Raw genomic sequence first — 19,442 nt, 5'->3', positions numbered from 1 at the left:
GTTTTATATTTTGTGTTAGTATATAATTCATAAATGTAAAATTGAGAATGGAAATGGGGAATGTGTCGAAGAGACAACCACCCGACCAAATAAAAAACAACAGCAGAGGGTCACCAACAGGTCTTCAATGTAGCGAGAAATTCCCGCACCCGGAGGCGTCCTTCAGCTGGCCCCTAAACAAATATATACTAGTCCAGTGATAATAAACGCCATACTAATTTCCAAATTGTACACAAGAAACTAAAATTAAAATAATACAAGACTAACAAAGGCCAGAGGCTACTGACTTGGGACAGGCGCAAAAATGCGGCGGGGTTAAACATGTTTGTGAGATCTCAACCCTTCCCCTATACCTCTAACCAATGTAGAAAAGTACACGCATAACAATACACACATGAGAAGAACATAACCCGTGTCATGCCAACAACTGTTTTTAGAATAAATGTGTTTAGTTCCGATGCAAAGACCTTATCAGTGCCTCAATATTAACGCCAAAATATGCAATCTTTAATGACTTGACAACAGTATCGTAATTATATCCCTTCTTAATAAGTCTATTCAAAGGTTTTGTAAGTTTCTGAGGTGAATACTGACACCTTTGTGCTTTATAAAGAATATTTCCATAAAAAATTGGATGTGAAATACCTGAACGTATTAGAAGTCATGTTGAGCTATATTTACGAATGATGTCTTTATACCGATGATAAAATTTAGTAAATGTTTTGACTAGTTTGTGATATCGAAAACCCTGGTGTAATAATTTTTCAGTAATACATAAATTTCTCTCGTTAAAATCTAAAACATTATTACATACACGAGCGAATCGTACAAGTTGAGATATATAAACACCGTAAGATGGTGACAAGGGAACGTCACCATCTAAAACCGGATAATTAACGATAGGAAATGAAAAATCATCCCTTTTATCATAAATTTTAGTATTCAGCTTTCCATTAGTGATATAGATATCAAGATCGAGAATAGAACAGTGGTCATTGTTAGTATTAGCTTTATTTAAAGTAAGTTCAACAGGATACATTTCATTAATATACATACTGAAGTCGTCATTATTGAGAGCCAAAATATCATCCAAATATCTAAAAGTATTATTAAATTTGTTTATCAGATGTTGTTCCGATGGGTCTTTGCTTATTTTTGTCATAAATGGTAACTCATAACAATACAAAAACAAGTCCGCAATAAGTGGTGCACAGTTAGTCCCCATTGGAATTCCGATAATCTGATGATATACGGAATCCCAAAAGCGAACAAAAATGTTATCTAGTAAAAATTCAAGGGCATATATAGTATCATGAAAATCTGTCGAATATTTAAATGTGTCAAATCAGATGGCAGACATCAAACATTTTTTTTTAGAAAAAGGTTATAATGAACACTTAAAAAGTAACAACATAAAAATGAACAGGAACGACTGTAGAATATTCAACAATTGCTTTTCAAATGGTTTGCTCTATGCAGCGATTTCTTAGGCGAGTTGTAAAGAATTACGTCTCATTAGCTGTCAAATACAGTAATTTATCTATCGGCCAGTAGTGTTATAAACCATCAAGGTTGTCTGCTTGTCATAAATACTTTTGTTCTAGGGAGAAATTATGACAGAACTTGATGAAACGCTTTGGTTTATATTACTGTTTACTGTTCTAATCATCTATGGACAGTAACTTGAGATAATGAAAAAAAGTCGGTTTGCTAATATAATTTACCAATCAAATGAAAAACAGATATTTGTTAAATGAAATCATTTTAACATACGCCTAAAAGCCCTGACAGTGTACTAAATCATATATTTTGATCATTGTCATATACGTGATTATTTTTTTAGTTTTATCTTACTTTGCCATTTTTTATAACGCTTTCGGTTTACTCAAGAGGCTGTACATACAAAAGAGACATTAAAAACTTATCAGGCGATAATAATATGAGAACACCACATATGGAAAACTTCAGACATTGAAAAGACCAACTAGACTACATAATTATATACAGAGATAATCACAAGTGAGGTATATCGGTACGCAGATCATACTCCACAAGTTCCACCTGTCATGATGCTAAAGTTTTAACAGATGTTGTCATGAATGTCACTGTGGTTAACGGTTATTTGTCTGCATGTAATGAAAGGTTATACAGGATAAAGCTTAAAAGAGGGACGAAAGATACCAGAGGGACAGTCAAACTCATAAATCTAAAATAAACTGACAACGCAATGACTAAAAATAAAAAAAGTACAAACAGACAAACAATAGAACACAGGACACAACATAAACTAAAGAATAAACAACAATAAAGCATGCCAAGTATTTTATGTTTAAAAAAAAAAAAAAAATCTGGTAATTTTTTTTGGAAAAGTGTAAACTTAACAAAGACTAATACGGGAAATGAATGATGGTAGTACAGATATACATGATCGAACAGTTTTTAAATTCACAGTTATCTTAGTATCACATTGTAGAAGAGAACAATTAAAAAAAAAACAAAACATTACAGTATAGAATCTACAAAGTCATACATCTTGTGACAGATCCTATGCCTGTTCTAGTAAAACTATAAGCGTAATACATATTTTAGCAGTTTGGTTTCACTCTTTTCTTCTCTGATAATCACATATATGAACGATTATTTTGGATTGCGTATTCTTCCCATTTTTTATATTGATCATTTCTACTTTATTTAATTTAGTTATTTATACACATATGACTAATAATACGTGGGAAGATGTATGATTAATTTTCTTGTCATTATTCAAGGCTACATGCTGCTTTCTAGAGGTCGTAAAATAACTTCCAACCGTTAAACTATTGTTATAATGAGTAATATAGCAACACTCACTTGATTTATATTCTTTATAGTGTTTCATTCACGTGTTTCGTTTCGTTTATTTTCTTTTTATCCTTCAATTGGGTGTCCTACTATACAGATACAGCCCTACAGATATCGCTATGCTGTATCTGTATACTATACAGATATCGCTTTAAAGCTCCGCCCACTGCCAGACTGAGTATTGTTTGAACCTGTGTGACCTCAGAATGTGTATTCCAGTTGCATTCCAATGACGATGACACTTTCAAAACTTGAATGTGTATGATTGTGTTACAAAATCAACCATGTCAATTTCAGCATGCATGTTTAGTGAAGTTAAGTCTGAAGCGTAGGACAACTCGTGCACTTCTGTTTCAAATTTGACAATATTTTCTTATTTGTTTTTACTGTTGAAATTAGTTGTTATGTTAAAATAGATAGTTATACACCTTGAGCGATGTATTATTGTTGACCATTCGAGATTCTTTTTTTGCGAACCCGTCTTCAGCGTAATGTGTGATTTTGATATTACTACGCGGGCCTCAAGGGATTACAAATTAAATATTAATTGAATTAATTAATTAAATATGTTAGTTTTTGTGTCTTTCAAAACACAAACAATAAACAGAATTAATCGCAGGATAAAGACAATAACTGTTTAGTGTCTTTAAATATCAGCTGTATTTGTACTCGGCTCGATACATGTGGAGTAGCTCGCTAAAAGCTCGCATACACCTGTTTCCTAGCCTCGCACAAATACAGCTGATATTTAAAGACACTAAACAGTTATTGTATATTTATCCTTGAATGCCCTTGTTGTCGTGATCTTCTCTATTGTTAGAGTTGTTTAAATGCTCTGTTAAGTAAATATCCTACCTTTACCAAATACACAGACTGATGCCGTTATCTGATTGTCTATGGATAGGATTAGCTGATACTATCAGATACTTGAACAGACGGAATCCTTAGAACTGTTAACATTACGTGGTTATGAGATTGACGTTTTTCTCCGAAATTACATTTGTTATCTGGTCTAATCTTGGCATCACTAATTAAATTTTCCTCTGAACCTTACTAAGCTAATTGTTTTGGTTCATGACACTCACTTGTTGGTCATCTTGATATGACAGTTCAATAAACGTGGCTCTGACTACAAAACACATCTTCAGTTGTTCAGTGTCCATATTTTAAAGGTGTTTTATTTTTCGTCTGTTTTTTTTTTATTGATTATGTTTGATAACGTATATGCTTGTTACTTACCCTTTATGACTTTACAAGAGCAAAAGTGCAGATGAATAGGATAAGCCCCGATAATTATAATAGAGTGAAATTAAACATCAAATGAGAATATTTATGACATTTTGTACCAAAAAAAATATTCTGACTTCGTGATGAGCTTTGCTTAGTAATGCAGGCCGTTTGATGATCTTTAGCTGTTAATTTCTCTGGTGGAGAGTCGTCTCATTAACAATCATATCACATCTTCTTTTTCACATGTACAATACAAAAAGCAAAACCCAAAAAGCCCACAAATATGAAATAAAAATCAAAATATGATGTATAAACAACAACACATGCCACAAATAAAGAAGGAATACATCAACAAACAACCTTTCACTATAACACATGAATACGCTGATGATGATATATTGTGAACGACTATTTGTTCATATCTCGCATACTTGTAGATAACGAATCGATGTCCATATGAAACATGCATATTGTTCTATCAAAGTTTGCCCTGTTAAAGTCCTTTATGCTTCCAGGATTCCAAATGCAAAGCAGTGAACCTTTTCATCACACAGTCTTTGGTTTTCGTCAAAAATAAACAAAGGCAAAATGCTCCAGCATGTTGATATAAACATGTCTTCACGTGATAAGCAAAGACTCAGTAAGTAAAGATCAGCTTTTAAAACTTTTCAGATTTATTTAATTTGTTGAATTCATGACTTGCCCGTAAAACTGTTAGGTCGAATGTAACCTTTACCACATAAACAACGTTTGATGCGAAATCTTAACACTTTTAACTGATTTATAATGAAATATCTTCACAGCATTGTATTTACAATAGGAAAATGTAAATTATGTGGTAAAGCGTACACTCAACCAAACATAAAACATTTATCAATATTATACAAAACTCTCACATGGGAGTAGCCACTTGCGAAAGTCAAGTGTATAAACCTTTGCACATTACCAAACATAACAAACTAGCATCGATATATGTACAACTTTGATAAATATAATTATCTAAACAAAACTTTAACTTCTAACAATACTCAACGTTTTAAGGTTCAAACTTTCGGATACTTAAAAAGAAAGAAAAGGCCGTTTATGATAAAAAAAAAAAAAATCTGTCACGGTTGCCACAAGGCTATTTTTTTACACTCTCGTTTAATGTTGTGGCAAAAATGTTCTAATCTCTATCTTGGTAATAAGTAGATATATTGAAACCTATTTATGCTCTGCTCAATGTTAAACAGGGATATTAACCCACAATTTTAACTAAATATATTTGAATCAGAAAAATCAATGTTTAGCGTAAATATATACGCAGGGATACATATTTATTCATTCACACTGCTTGTTGTATATAGTATACTTGTTATATATATATATATATATAGATTTTACCACTGCATCGAGTGTAATACGATATCTATCCACTCGAGATAGTAAAATATTTAAAATTTAACTGTCGAGAGTGGATACATATCGTATTACACGAGATTTGGTAGTAGAATCTGATTTTCTAATATTATGTTAGTAATCTTATTCCTTCTTTTCGAATGATCTGCAAAAAAAATGTGTTCAGGCATGGTCGCCTTTTTTCATGCAGTCACAGTAGGAAATTCAGAGGAAAGCAGTACATTCGACGTCATTATCGGATTTTAACAAATGAAGAGGATAAATTGACGAAGAATTAGAGAAATTATGATATCAGGAATGAAAGTTTAAATTAAAGGAAAAGAAGGTGTCATTCACATTCAAGAAATCAAATACTTTTTATTCTAAATTAAGCATAACGAAGCTTTACTTCTGCAATTCGTTTCTTTACCAGTTTTATAATACGTCATAGTAATTAAAGGTTAAAGTCATAAAACTTCAAAATGAAATAATAAATACGCACTTCTTTTAATTACATAGTGGCTATTTGTTGTTCTCAAAAACATTATATCTAATTTTTTTCTCTGAAGAAAATTATTTATTTCTAAATTAAGAAGATTGGTTTTCATTGTTAGTTTCCTGCAAACAGTTCACCGACATGTTTTCCGTATGCAGTAACCTCATCGTGACATTTTTCGTAAACATTCGGATTTTGCATTACTCAAGTGTGACTGGAAAAAAATCAAATTCCAGAGAGTCTACAAACGTAAACATCGTTTGGTCATCTAAATAAACTATATATAGCATATTAGTATACACGTGTATACCCTGAATATTCATGCACTGTTGATTGATTACAAAGGAAACTATAATTCTTCGGTTTCAAAACTTGATCATTTATTACATTTGTAGCTGCCATATGTTTTTCGACAACATGGACCAAGTGAACTATTTTGTTTACGATAATACGAAATATATACGTAAAACATAATAAAATCGTACTCAAAAGACTACGCTTAAAATACATGCTAGCATTTGTTTAATAACGATTAATAATGATTAACATTATTTTCACCAGTCACTCGTTTCATATGACTTTACCAGCAATGTATAGAACTGTTCACGAAAATTTAACAAAAAAATCTAAATATCATACTAGATGCTATCTTCAGGGTTAGTCTCCACTTAAAGAAGTCAATACTTGTGCGATTTCATTGGAGAAGGATGGTAATGTACGTCTTTAATCTCGTTATTTCTATCATTTTGTAAAATTAGTTTTGTCTGGTCTTCAATGATATGATCTGAACTATCAATTTTGCTCGGAAACTGACTTGATATAATTATATATTCCTCATCTTAAGAAATCTAATAACTCTATTTTAAGATGGTTAATCCTTACCTGTTTCGATTACAAAAATGCTAGAGAATACAAACGGAACCTAAATAATACTACATTTTGTTATGATGGGCCATCATAGAAAAACTCGAAACACTTATAACTCAGGTGTGGCTAGTCTAAATTACATTATAAGAAGAAAGTTATCAAGTTAAACGTTAATACAGAATACGATTCCCAACCTTTAAAAAAGACAAAACAATTTTGTTCGGAAACAATCTGTAATCACTATTTGAAGATAAAAGGCGAAGGATTATTTTACTTTGAAACATTTATTATCAGATTGATAAAACAACATAGCTCTATCTATGCTTTCTTTTCTTTCGTCGACACCTCATGTTTTAAGATCAATCAAATATTGTATCAATATGAATTTATTTATGCAAGAAATTCAACTATGACACTAATCTATTTTTGCGAACATGTTAACGCATTTCCTCACAGTAAAAATAGTGTTACACAAACTACAAATGTAAGCTATAGTTGTAAAATTGGGTGCTTTTCTTTATAAAACCACTGGATCGGTTAACTGTCATATGGTATTATCAAATTCTTCGGGGTAATTTAAGAAAGAAAATACCTAACTTGGTTAAAGATTAGTTTATGTTATGATGGTCGTATATATATCATTATTACCTGTCATGTCGAAGTCAGATTTTTCCTATTGTTCTTATTATTCGTTGAGATCAAGCAACACGTGTCGTAGGAGCAATGGAAAGTTTTCACCTTGTCCAACCACCTGACTCTTTCATATTTTCTTGTCGTTATCATATTTGTTTCTTTAGTGGATTGACTATTTAAAAGAGAATTAAATTAAAAAAGGTAAAATCTAAAATGAGACAAAAACAAACATCACTATAATTGAAACATTTAATAATATTGCCAAAAGATAAAAATAAAATGAAAACGATACAAAAAAGCAAACATATTTTTAATATCATTCTTGTTTTCTAATTCTAAAGTTTCCCTCAAATTAGATTTCACAGAAGGAACATGCGACTTGATATTTAATTGGGAGATCTAATAAATAACTGACTTACATAAAGTCTTTATGCCATAATGAATCAGTTGTCGTGTACACATTTTTGTGACCAGGGTATCTCAAGTTTATTAAACTAAAAGATCGGTTAACTGACATATGGTGTTACCACATTCATCAGGCCAGTTTTAGATTTCGTAGATCTATGTATCTTGGATATTGACTCCAAGACTGACGTATATGTACCATTATTATTAGTCATACCGTGGTCAAATTTATTATTCGATGTACAACTGATGTACGCAGATTGGGAAAGTGTGACTTCGTCTAAACCACCTGATCACTTTTATATTATGTAAACATAATGTCTGTCTTCGTATCCTAAAATTCTAAGTCATTTAATCTTCAGTGGATGTCAAATTCACTAGAGAACTAAATGTAAAAGCACTGGATTGGTTGGCTTCCTTATGGTATTATCCAATTTTCAGGCTAATTTTATATTTCCCAATTAAGCAGAAAATATATAACTTGGATAATAAAATCCTGACGGTCGCATACGTTTCATTAATAACGGTCATTTCGTGGTCAGATTTTGTCTGTTGGTTTTTAGAATTCGCAACTCGAGAAAATAACAATTAACGATTGCACAGTGGGAAATTGTGTTCTCATCGAACCATCTGATCCCACAGTGTTATTTTTTGGTTTTCTTCATTATGTGTGTCTTCGTATCCTAATATGTATGCTAATTTAATTTTCAGTAGATGGCAAATTCACAAGCAAACTAAAAAAAACCCAAAAAACGGAAAATCTACGACCGGGACAACACATTCATGACTCTACAACAGTTGATACAATTGCCAAAAGATAAAATAAGCGATCCAAGACATTCCAATATTTTCTGCATATCGTTGTTTTTTATTATTATTTTCAACTTTTCAACAAAGAAGATTTCAGGGAAGAAAATTCAATTGGAGGATCATACTTCGTTTGCTATACAGAATCATGTTATCTCGTACATATCTTGTGACAACGACATGTCGCGTTTGTTACACGATTTTATCCGTTGAATACCATATGGTATCATCAAATTTCTCAGGCTTATCTTTAGATTTCCAAACTCAGTTTAAATAACTATCTTGGTAAATCCTATCAGTCGTATATTTATCAATAATACCGGTCATTTCATGGTCAGATTGTGTCTGTTAGTTCCTATTATTCGTTTAAATAGAAACCAGTTAACTTCCGCATAGTTGGGAATATTGACCTTGTCAAACCACCTCATCTTACACTTGTGTATCCTATTTTGTTCAATATGTTGGTTTTATCATCCTAAAACGCATGGTCTTTCAACATATAATGGATAGGATATTTACATGAGAATTACACGACCAGATAAATACAAAAAAAGCAGCATAAACCAAGGGAAAATTACAATGTATCAGTCGTCGCCAAACAGTTAAAAATAGATTCGACAAAATAAAAAAAGACAGAAAACTAGTTATTATTTTTACATACATGTACACCATATATACGATTGTACAGGTGATGCCACTGCATTGTCTGACATAAACTCATACAACTCATTGTGTTTCATATTTAGTGCAACAAAAATTTAAAACTTATTTCAAAATCGAAAATCCTGTTTTGTTTTGTAAGATATACTTGGTCAACACGATCATATATTAACAAAAGGGGGACGAAAGATACCAGAGGGACAGTCAAACTCATAAATCGAAATTAGACTGACAACGCCATGGCTAAAAATGAAGAAGACAAACAGACAAACAATAGCACACATGACACAACATATAAAACTAAAGAATAAACAAAACCAACCCCACCGAAAACTAATGGTGATCGCAGGTGCTCCAGAAGGGTAGGCAGATTCTGCTCCACATGTTGCACCTGTCGATTTGTTTATGTGATAACAAATCCGGTAAATAGTATAATTTGTTAGGTCATATTCATGAAAGGGAAGGGGATTGTAGTTACGACGTAAAGAACATATCCGATTTCATTTGTGAAACGGCTATTCAATAATGTTAAACCAACTCGTGATGGCGTCCGTAAAATTTACAAAGTGATGATTTCAACTTCACCATTTGGAACTCTTGGTTTAATAGCTTTCTTGTTAGCAGCAACCCTATATCAAGGAAATCATGATAGGAAATGCAGGCATGGGAATATCCTATTAATTGGGAGATATATTCACCGTATGCAGTTACTACGTAAAGAACATATCCGATTTCATTTGTGAAACGGCTATTCAATAATGTTAAACCAACTCGTGATGGCGTCCGTAAAATTTACAAAGTGATGATTTCAACTTCACCATTTGGAACTCTTGGTTTAATAGCTTTCTTGTTAGCAGCAACCCTATATCAAGGAAATCATGATAGGAAATGCAGGCATGGGAATATCCTATTAATTGGGAGATATATTCACCGTATGCAGGTTCTGCTGGAATGTTGCTACTTAGAAATGGAAAGTGCACAATTAAAAAGCAAAAATCATCTCTTTTGTCGTAAACTTTTGTTTTCAACCGACCCTCATTGTCAATTTCTAGATGTAAGATAAAAAATACTCTTTAAGCTGTTATATTTAAAACATGTATTGATTTTCAACGAATTGATGTTTTAAGGTCCAGTTTTTGCACAAGGAAATCAAATGTTTGACAATTATTCCGAACTTGCACATTATGTTGGAAATGGTTAAAATCAAGACATATAAATGAAAAACATCAATAAAACACATTGTATCTGATGACGTCACAAATATATTTTTTTTCAAAATCATTTCATTCCGTTCATGTTACATGTTTGATTGAATCGAAGGCTGCAGTTTTTGAGATCGTAACTAGTTACTAATCTGTATTGCAGTATTGACATCAATATTTGTATGATATTTTTACACATTTTTTTTGTTTATATATTAAGAAAAAAACATCATCTATAAAAGAATGACAGTGGCAAATTGGAAGTTCCCACATGTGATCATCTAAGAATGTTGTCTCAACGAAAGTAAATAATGTCTGGTATGATACCTTGAAGGAAGACTGCGATAATACAAAACAACACAACACATTATCTGTGTGCATTGGTACTTTGATTTATTTTTAACTTTGGTTGATCTGCTTATGAGTTTCATTTCAGACTACTATGTAAGATTGGATGAATAAAAAGATATGAAAATATAGACTAATCAATTCACAAACAAAAAGGTAAAACATGCTACACAGAAAAACAAGTGGTCAGTATGCTGTAGTTTCTTATCGTCAACATATTTGTTGAGTTTGGAGGTAGACTTTTCCAACAAATTGTCGGCATTCCTATGGGAACGAACTGTGCGCCTCTTCTTGTCGACCTCTTCCTATTTTCATATGAATCGGACTTCTTCCAAACACTTGTAAAAAATATAGAGGATCAAAGATGCCAGATTATTTAATTTTATTTTCAGATATATTGATGATGTTCTTTCCATAAACAATCCGAACTTTTCTGATTGAGTTTCATTAATATATCTCCCAAAACTAGAAATTAAAGAAACAACAGACACGGCTTCTTCCGCTTCATTTTTAGACTTACATCTCGAATTTGACTTACACAGTCATCTCAGTTCCAGAATCTATGACAAACGAGACGATTTTAATTTTGAAATAATTAATTTTCCCAACCTTAGTAGCAATATACCAACTTCACCTGCATATGGGATATATATTTCCCAACTTATTTGATATTCAAGAGCTTGCAGCTCATTCGCAGACTTTGTAAAACGTCATCAGTATCTGAGTAGAAAGTTGATGAACCAGGAGTATGTTAAAGAACGTCTCGTCCTTGTGCTAAAAAAGTTCATCGGGAGGTACCAATACCTTGTTGATAAATATTCCGTATCAACTTCACAAATAATACATGATGGTCTTGATGTATAGATTCTGCGTACTGATGTTATCTATCATCTTGATAACGTGTTTTATTGTTCTTTCATTTGTATTTGTTCTATTAATAATATTACTTTTTCTGTTGGATTGTTTTATGTAACATTTCACGTGGCTCGGTACTTATACGTTAAAATTTATTTAGTGCAAATGTATTTAGTATTTCAAATTAGTCACACGTATACAATTCTTCGGAAAGTAATCTTTAACTTACCCATGTTTCGTTCTAGACATCAAAATTACGCTACAGAACAATCAGTCGTGGTCATACGGATACTGCCGAGAACAGTAACTCCTTAACCTTCCAAAACAACCATGTCAGCTCTTACGGAAAAACTTTTATAATGTTTGGTTATAGTTGCTAAATCAGTTCTAACGTATTTGACCGGAATTAGTGTATTGTCACAAAAGATAATGTTTTCATCATTGTCATTGTACACATTGCTTGGCCATGAATTGTTGAAGCGAAACGTAGTATAACACTTGTTCTGTCGCGATATTTCTTTTCAATATATTTTTTCAGTTAAAACTGTCAAGCCATGCTGTATTTAGATGACTTTATTTAGTATCAGGCCTTGTAACTGTGTACAATATTAAAACAATGATTAAACAAACCCGCAAACTAAAGCATCTTATTCTAAAGTTACTCTCATACTCAGTTTGAAAGTATTTGTCTTTCCTTTTTGTGTGTCTGGCTATTAAAAAGTTTTGTTTAGAACGATAGTACTTCACGGAGTTAGACCCTTCTTATTGTTCATTTTTGGGGTATTTCGTCCAATATATAATTTGAAATACCAGAGCAGAGAAATGCAATGCATTTTATATTCATGCACTATTATACATTTTGAAGATACATTGATGTAAAATCGAAAATGTTTTTTATTTGTCACATTTCTATCAATGTCTTAATCTTATTAAGAGGCAATGTCAGAGAGCACCAGGCAGGACTGTTCAACTAAAAAAAATTAATTTGGTCAAACATATATATTTTACCCTTTCAGTATAACATACTGACTGGGAAAATATAATTTTTTTTTTTTAAATTTGTGAATTTGACATTTTTTTTTAATGAAATTCAATATAAGGGCTCAAACTGCTAATTTTCATTGAAATGTATAGGGAAAAAGCCAGTTTCTAACCGTTTTCAATAATCCATCATCGGAGAAAAACAACACTTATGACTAAACTACCTGTATGGAAGTCTAGTATTATATTGGTGTAAAAAAAATGAAAATAAAATTTTGGGTATCTTTTGGATTTTTTTCTAAAAATAAGGTAAAAAAATGCTAAAATAAGGAAAATTGAGAATATTGAGAAAAAATCCAGTTTCTAACTGTTTTCAATTATCCGTCATCGGAGAAAAACAGCAGATATGACTAAACTACCTATATGGAAGGCTAGTACTATGTTGGTGTTAAAAATAATAAAAATAAAATTTTTGGTATCTCTTTGATTTTTTTCAAAAAATAAGGTAAAAAAAATGCTAAAATAAGGAAAATTGAAAAAAAAACAGTTTCCAACCGTTTTCAATTATTAATTACCAGAGGAAAACACCACTTATGACTAAATTACCTATATGTAAGTCTAGTTCTATGTTGGTGTAAAACATAATGGAAATAAAACGTTTGGTATCTTTTTTATTTAAAAAAAATAAGATAAAAAAAAAAATGCAAAAATAGAGAAGATTGTAAAATCCAGAAAATTATGCTTTGGCAAACCAAAATGGTATTACATCGATTAAGTTGCAAAATACCATAAACTTTTGCATCTTTATTGTATTTATCATGTTTAAGTGATAGTTTTTGATGAAAAACATTAAAGAAAAAAAGTTGCAGTCTCATCACCACTTTGTTCATTTGGTTGCCATAGCAACCATAAAATGTACACTATACATTTCTTGTCCTTTTTTGTACAAATTTTCACCATGAAAGTACTTAGTTGGAAAATGCAAGAACATTTTCATTGAATTGGCATGTAGATCATAAGTCAATGCCACAGATACCTACAATACAATTTTTGGCTGTACTTTGACCTTTGACTTCATAGTAAAAAGATGATTTTTGTTTACACTTTTGTGTTGGGAGCATGATTTGTTTGCCCTGTGACAAAATCTTTTGATATTTGGCACATGTGTGCAGCACCTCAGGATAACGTGTAGTGTTCCATGGACCATCATCCCCAAATTTATCCCAACCTTCCTTTTGGGGGTATTGAACCTTCTTACTAAATTTCATAGAAATCCATTCATTAAAACTAAAGTTAATGTCCGGAAACCAATGTGTCTTCAGACGACAACGATGACAACATAATACCCTTATATGATCCCAAAAATTGTTTTGCAGTCATATGAAAACTGATTAGATCCTCATTTTTTAACCTAATATATTCTGAACTCCCAACTGGCATGACCATCATGACCATAGATCTTGTCCATTTAATTTTTTTTTGGGGGGGGGGGAGGATTTAAAATCATTTTTCCAAGGTCAGCTTTAGTTAGAAGACGGACACAAGATGAATACATTAGTATATGCACATATATACTTGATAGTGACAAAATAAGCATGCTCTTGGTTTTTGCAAAATCAAATATGATATGCAGAGTGGTTATTTCTTTATTAAAGGCTGTACCTATTACTATAAACTTTTACATTGTATGGTCTCTTAATGGAGAGTTGTCTCATTACAATTATACTACATCTTCTGATTTTATTGTGTTCCATAGCAGTTTCTTCACAACCTTTGGAAAGGGCATACCACAATGATACTTATATAAAAAAAAAAAATTTTTTGGTGCGCATATTTCTAAATAGCACAGAAATATTAACACAATTATTTTGAAAAATACAACTTTTGACTTTTTTTTTCCTTTTAACAGATTTGTTTTAATATACATTGATCCCATTTTCTGTTAATCTGTAATAATTTGGAATTTTTTTAATCAAGTTCAACACATACACATCTTTTTTTTAATTCATATAACGTCAGAGTACCCAAATTGCACCTATTTTGACGGTTTTTTAACCAACGTTTATTTATACTTCAAACAAAAGTTTTCATTATATGTTTATTTTGTAGATGTATCATTATTTATTATATGGTTTCACCAATTACATTTTGAATCCATATGGAATCATAGAAAAATTGGTCTAAACTGACCTCCAAACCATCAATGATTCTTAAATGAGGAGTACCCAAATTGCATCCGTGCTTAAATTCGCATCGTCAAAAGTCTAATAACAGAGCTTTTGTTTAATTATTTCAAATATTTTGAACAATTGGATATTAGTCCATGCTTACTCTTCATTATTTAAGAAAAAGATGCTTGTAACATATTATATTTGCTCATTTTAAAAAGATGACGTTTTGATGACGTCGCATGGTGACGTTTCAGTACATTTTGCTTTTTCAGTAAACACTTCATCTGTTGATAAATACTATGAACGTTTTGTGCATATCTAAATAGTTTTACCTATGTTGAAAGATGTGCATAGTATCAAATCATAAAAATACAAATTGTTTAGTCTCTAGGAAATCTTGTAAGATTTCCGCTGCTATTTTTTCTAAATAGGTGCAATTTGGGTACCGTTACGTTACATGATATTAACCCTTGCTTAACATAAATGACATATATAAATATTTGCCTATAAACACATGAAACATAATAAATATCTAAATAGTTTCAGAAGAAATTGAAATATTCTTTTAGACACCCAGTAGTATTTTAAAAGATAAAGATCCATAAACAATAAAGTTGGTAGTCTTATAATTGTCCTCTATCAAAATTGTCATTTTCAACATTGATGTGTCTCATTTACTGAAGAAACTGCCGAAATATTACCAAAAGTCAAACATATACATCAAAAACTTAAGAGGTATTCAAATGTTATGTTGGTCACTTTGATGGTGCTAAACTGGTTACATTTTCATGTGAGTTTTTCTTTTAACTCAGTCACCTGAAAAAAAATAAAGGAACAGTTAACCTATACATTTATACATCAATTTTTTGCTTGAAAATGTTTTAAATTAATTATATTAAATAAGATGAATTTGAATATTATATATACATGTATTCAAGTACACATATTTGAAGTTTAATATAATTTTTTAGAGGATTTCACATTCAGGACTTCATTTTCATTTGTAGTGGGAGATTAAAACCCTTCTTGCATATCTGGAGTACATGGTCTCATTAATTTTTGTATGTGTGTTCTCTGTGTTTTAATTTTGTCTTAAAATAAGGTGACACGGGTCATCTAATAATTGTTTAACAGTTCAATAGTTATGCCTTCTTATTATGATTTGCATTATGTACATGTATGTACTGATGTATAATGTCTAGTATATAATATACTGGATTTAAGATTCCACATACTTTATCTTATATGGTACTCTATCTAAATGAAGATACACATGTAAAAAATGTACTTTAAGAGATACTGGTACTCACTTCTGAATTTCTCATATAAATGCAGTAGGTTAACTTCAAAATCAAGTTGATCCATTTCTCTAATTAAAGGCTCCTCTACATGTAAGTCTGTCAGCTGATGTATCTTTTATCTGTTTAAAGAAATAACAGCTTATCAGGTGATCAATTATTCTTTGAATTGAATTTGGAAAATTGTATTTAATATCAAATTAGTTATTTTATTATCCTAAGAACCTGTGGAAAATATATAATGATCTCTTAACCTCTTACTTCTTTTTGAATTTTTCTCGGAGTTCAGTATTTTTGTGTTTTTACTTTTTACCATATTAAAACATAGAAAACTTATTCAACCTTTCAAAGTTACAAGACTTTTTTGTATGATTAATTCTATTTTTAAATGGACAGGTTAATGTACAAAATGATCTAAATGAACAATTTAGAACAGAAAGGTAAATTGTGATTAACTTATTACTTTACAAGTTTACTTGATATATTTGAGTCAAACTAACCTTATATGCTCACCATGATCATACATGTACATGTACAAATGTACAATGATGTATCTGTAAATACTAATGACAAGATCTCAAAATAAGCTAATTTTTTTTCCAGTTTTGTACTAAATGTTAAAAGTTTGAAATCATTGTATCATGTATCAGAGGCGGATTTACGGGGGAGGGGGCTTTTTGAGAAAAAATTTGGTTGCTTATATAGGGAATCATTGAAGCATGACTGGAGCAGGCCCCCTCATAGGTCAGTCAGTGGGCCCCCACTTATGAAAATTTCTGGATCCGCCATTGTGTATATCATGTCTAGATTTTGTTTCTAAGGACATGAACATGATGAAGGACAATAAACAACAAATTTATGAAACAAAGGTATTGCCGTCCCAAAAGAACCCATCTAAATAGTGGATTAACAATACAATTAATGAATTATCTAAGATTTGATATACAAGTTTTATTTTTTTAAATAAATATATGCAATAACCACTTTAAAATATATGAGTCTTTCGTATGTCATAAGGTCATTTAAAATATAGGTACATTGTATATGTAGCAATCAAAATTACAAAAAAATTAAATTTGACTCTCATAATTTAAAAAGCAACAATTTGCTCCTGCTTTTTAACAAATTAAGCTTACTGTTTACATGTATATCTGACATAAACATATATGACTATCCTGATAACTGTAGGATTGTCTTTTATAAATTGTGACCTGGATGGAGATTTGTATCATTGACACTCATACCACATCTTTTTATACATGTATCTATTCTACATGTATATACAAATGTATTCATTTGTAGTTGCTTACATGTACAGGATGTACATGTACATGTACATATTAATGATAAACATGATAAACATAATGAATAAGATAACATGGTCTGTTGTGTATATGGAGGATACATGTAGTTGTACATGTGATTTTCTCATTGGCAATCATCATGATCATACAAAATCTTCTTCTTTTGTAACTTTTGAGTCTGATAGTGTTTTTTTTTTTTTATTTTATATTATTATCCTATTCAACATGTTCAAATAATGTTTGAACATGATGAATAAAATTGTATAAAATTGCATTCAGCACAGATCATAAATTCATGAAATTTGCAGATAATAATTTCACATTGTAACTAAAAATATGGGGGAAAGTGGGGATTTATTGAGATTATTAAAGAGGCCTCATGATTGTCAGTTGGGAAAACATTGTAATTGGTAAATGACTTCTAGTTTTCAAAATAAAGCAGCATCAAACAAATGAATGTGTCTAGAAAATTCAAACAATAATTTTATTTCAATTCAATTTAAAAAAGACATTTTGAAAAGTATGTTTAGTAAAATTTATTTAATCTTCTGAAAAAATTATGCTTTGATCTGGGACTTATTTATACTAGTTTAATAGTCCCAGCTTTGATTGATGCCTTTTTGTATCAATTTATCCCAGAAGTAATTTCAAACTTCCATAATTTAAACTATTACCTGTTCCAACTGGTATAACTGTCGCAAAGAATTCTTTTATACATTATAACTATCATCTGCTTCAAAGAGATCCGCCTTTCCAGTTTTCAAGATGCCAAAAATTATGGCATTTAGATCTTTCTTTGTCTTCGGTGTCCTGTCCATGATATATCATGTACTGTTTAAGGTGGGAGCAAACTGTATCATTTCCAGCTGAATCATCAAAATTACTCACGGATGGCTTTAAATTCCTCATATTCTACATTTCCAGCAAATAGTACAATAATTTCAGTCTTATAAATAATCCTCATTCCCGTACAGAATTTGTAACTGGCTTTATTAAACCAATGTGTCTAGGAATAGATTACCCGTACATGTATGCAACAATCTCTTGATGAGGGAAATAAGTTTCCCAACACCACAAAGTTATATACTTTTGTTAAATCGTATCAAAATGGTCAATTATGTATAAAAATATGCAGCAGAAGTTCATTTAACCAAACAGCTGATTACAACCTTTATCGGTTTTTAAATTGAAGAGCATCACTTTTGGTATGTCTAAACACCAAAAAGTCGAAAACAAACTGCTGTTTCCCGACAGTTTACTGCATTAGAACATTTACATATCAACAGATACCAGAGATGTTATAATAATTTCCTGCTCTATTCATGGTCACCTTTTAGAATATATATCAATTGTTATATTGTAGGCTGTTTTTGTTGAGAAATTAATACCCATATTTCCCTATATAAGCAGTCAAATTTACTGAAAAATCAAATTCATTTTTTTATACATAATAACCCAATATGACTTTAAAAAAGGTCATTTCCCAACAAAACAAGGTGGATACATTACAAAAACACATTTATCTCAAAAAGGCTGTTGAACAAAATTTCCAAGTTCTGCCTGGTTTTCTCTGGCATTGCCTCTTAAACACTGTGTATGGTGTATATGTTCCACACCATATGAGTATTTGGGCCTACAGGAATAATCTTGACCATATGCGTATACATGTACGGTTCGACCATACTGTCTAGTACGAGTTGGACCATACATGTATTTGGACCGTATCTGTGTGTTTTAACAATAAAATTGAAAATGGAAATTGGGAATGTGTCAAAGAGACACCAACCTGTTCATATAACAGACAGCATCAGAAGGTCACCAATAGGTCTTCAATGCAGCGAGAAATTCCCGCACCTGGAGGCGTCCTTCAGCTGCACCAAATAATGTCATAGTTCAGTGATAAGGAACAAACATTATCAAAAACTTTTATTGAGTTTAACAAATTTTTATTATTACAATTAGATGAA

The 19,442-nt window shown here is 31.1% G+C and overlaps 1 long non-coding RNA gene across 1 annotated transcript; it reads right to left on the bottom strand.

Moving 5' to 3' along the window:
* Positions 1 to 14,782: 14,782 nt before the first annotated feature.
* Positions 14,783 to 19,057, bottom strand: LOC143083922 (uncharacterized). Its single transcript, XR_012980944.1, has 3 exons — positions 18,150 to 19,057; positions 16,184 to 16,293; positions 14,783 to 15,689 (listed from the first exon to the last, which is right to left on the bottom strand). It is a non-coding gene; the product is annotated as an uncharacterized LOC143083922 (long non-coding RNA).
* Between the last annotated feature and the right edge of the window lie 385 nt (positions 19,058 to 19,442).

The sequence above is a fragment of the Mytilus galloprovincialis genome, chromosome 7, assembly GCF_965363235.1.
Source record: "Mytilus galloprovincialis chromosome 7, xbMytGall1.hap1.1, whole genome shotgun sequence".
Taxonomy (NCBI): domain Eukaryota; kingdom Metazoa; phylum Mollusca; class Bivalvia; order Mytilida; family Mytilidae; genus Mytilus; species Mytilus galloprovincialis.
Note: the sequence above shows the minus strand (reverse complement) of the source record. Positions and strands in the feature narration are given on the sequence as shown.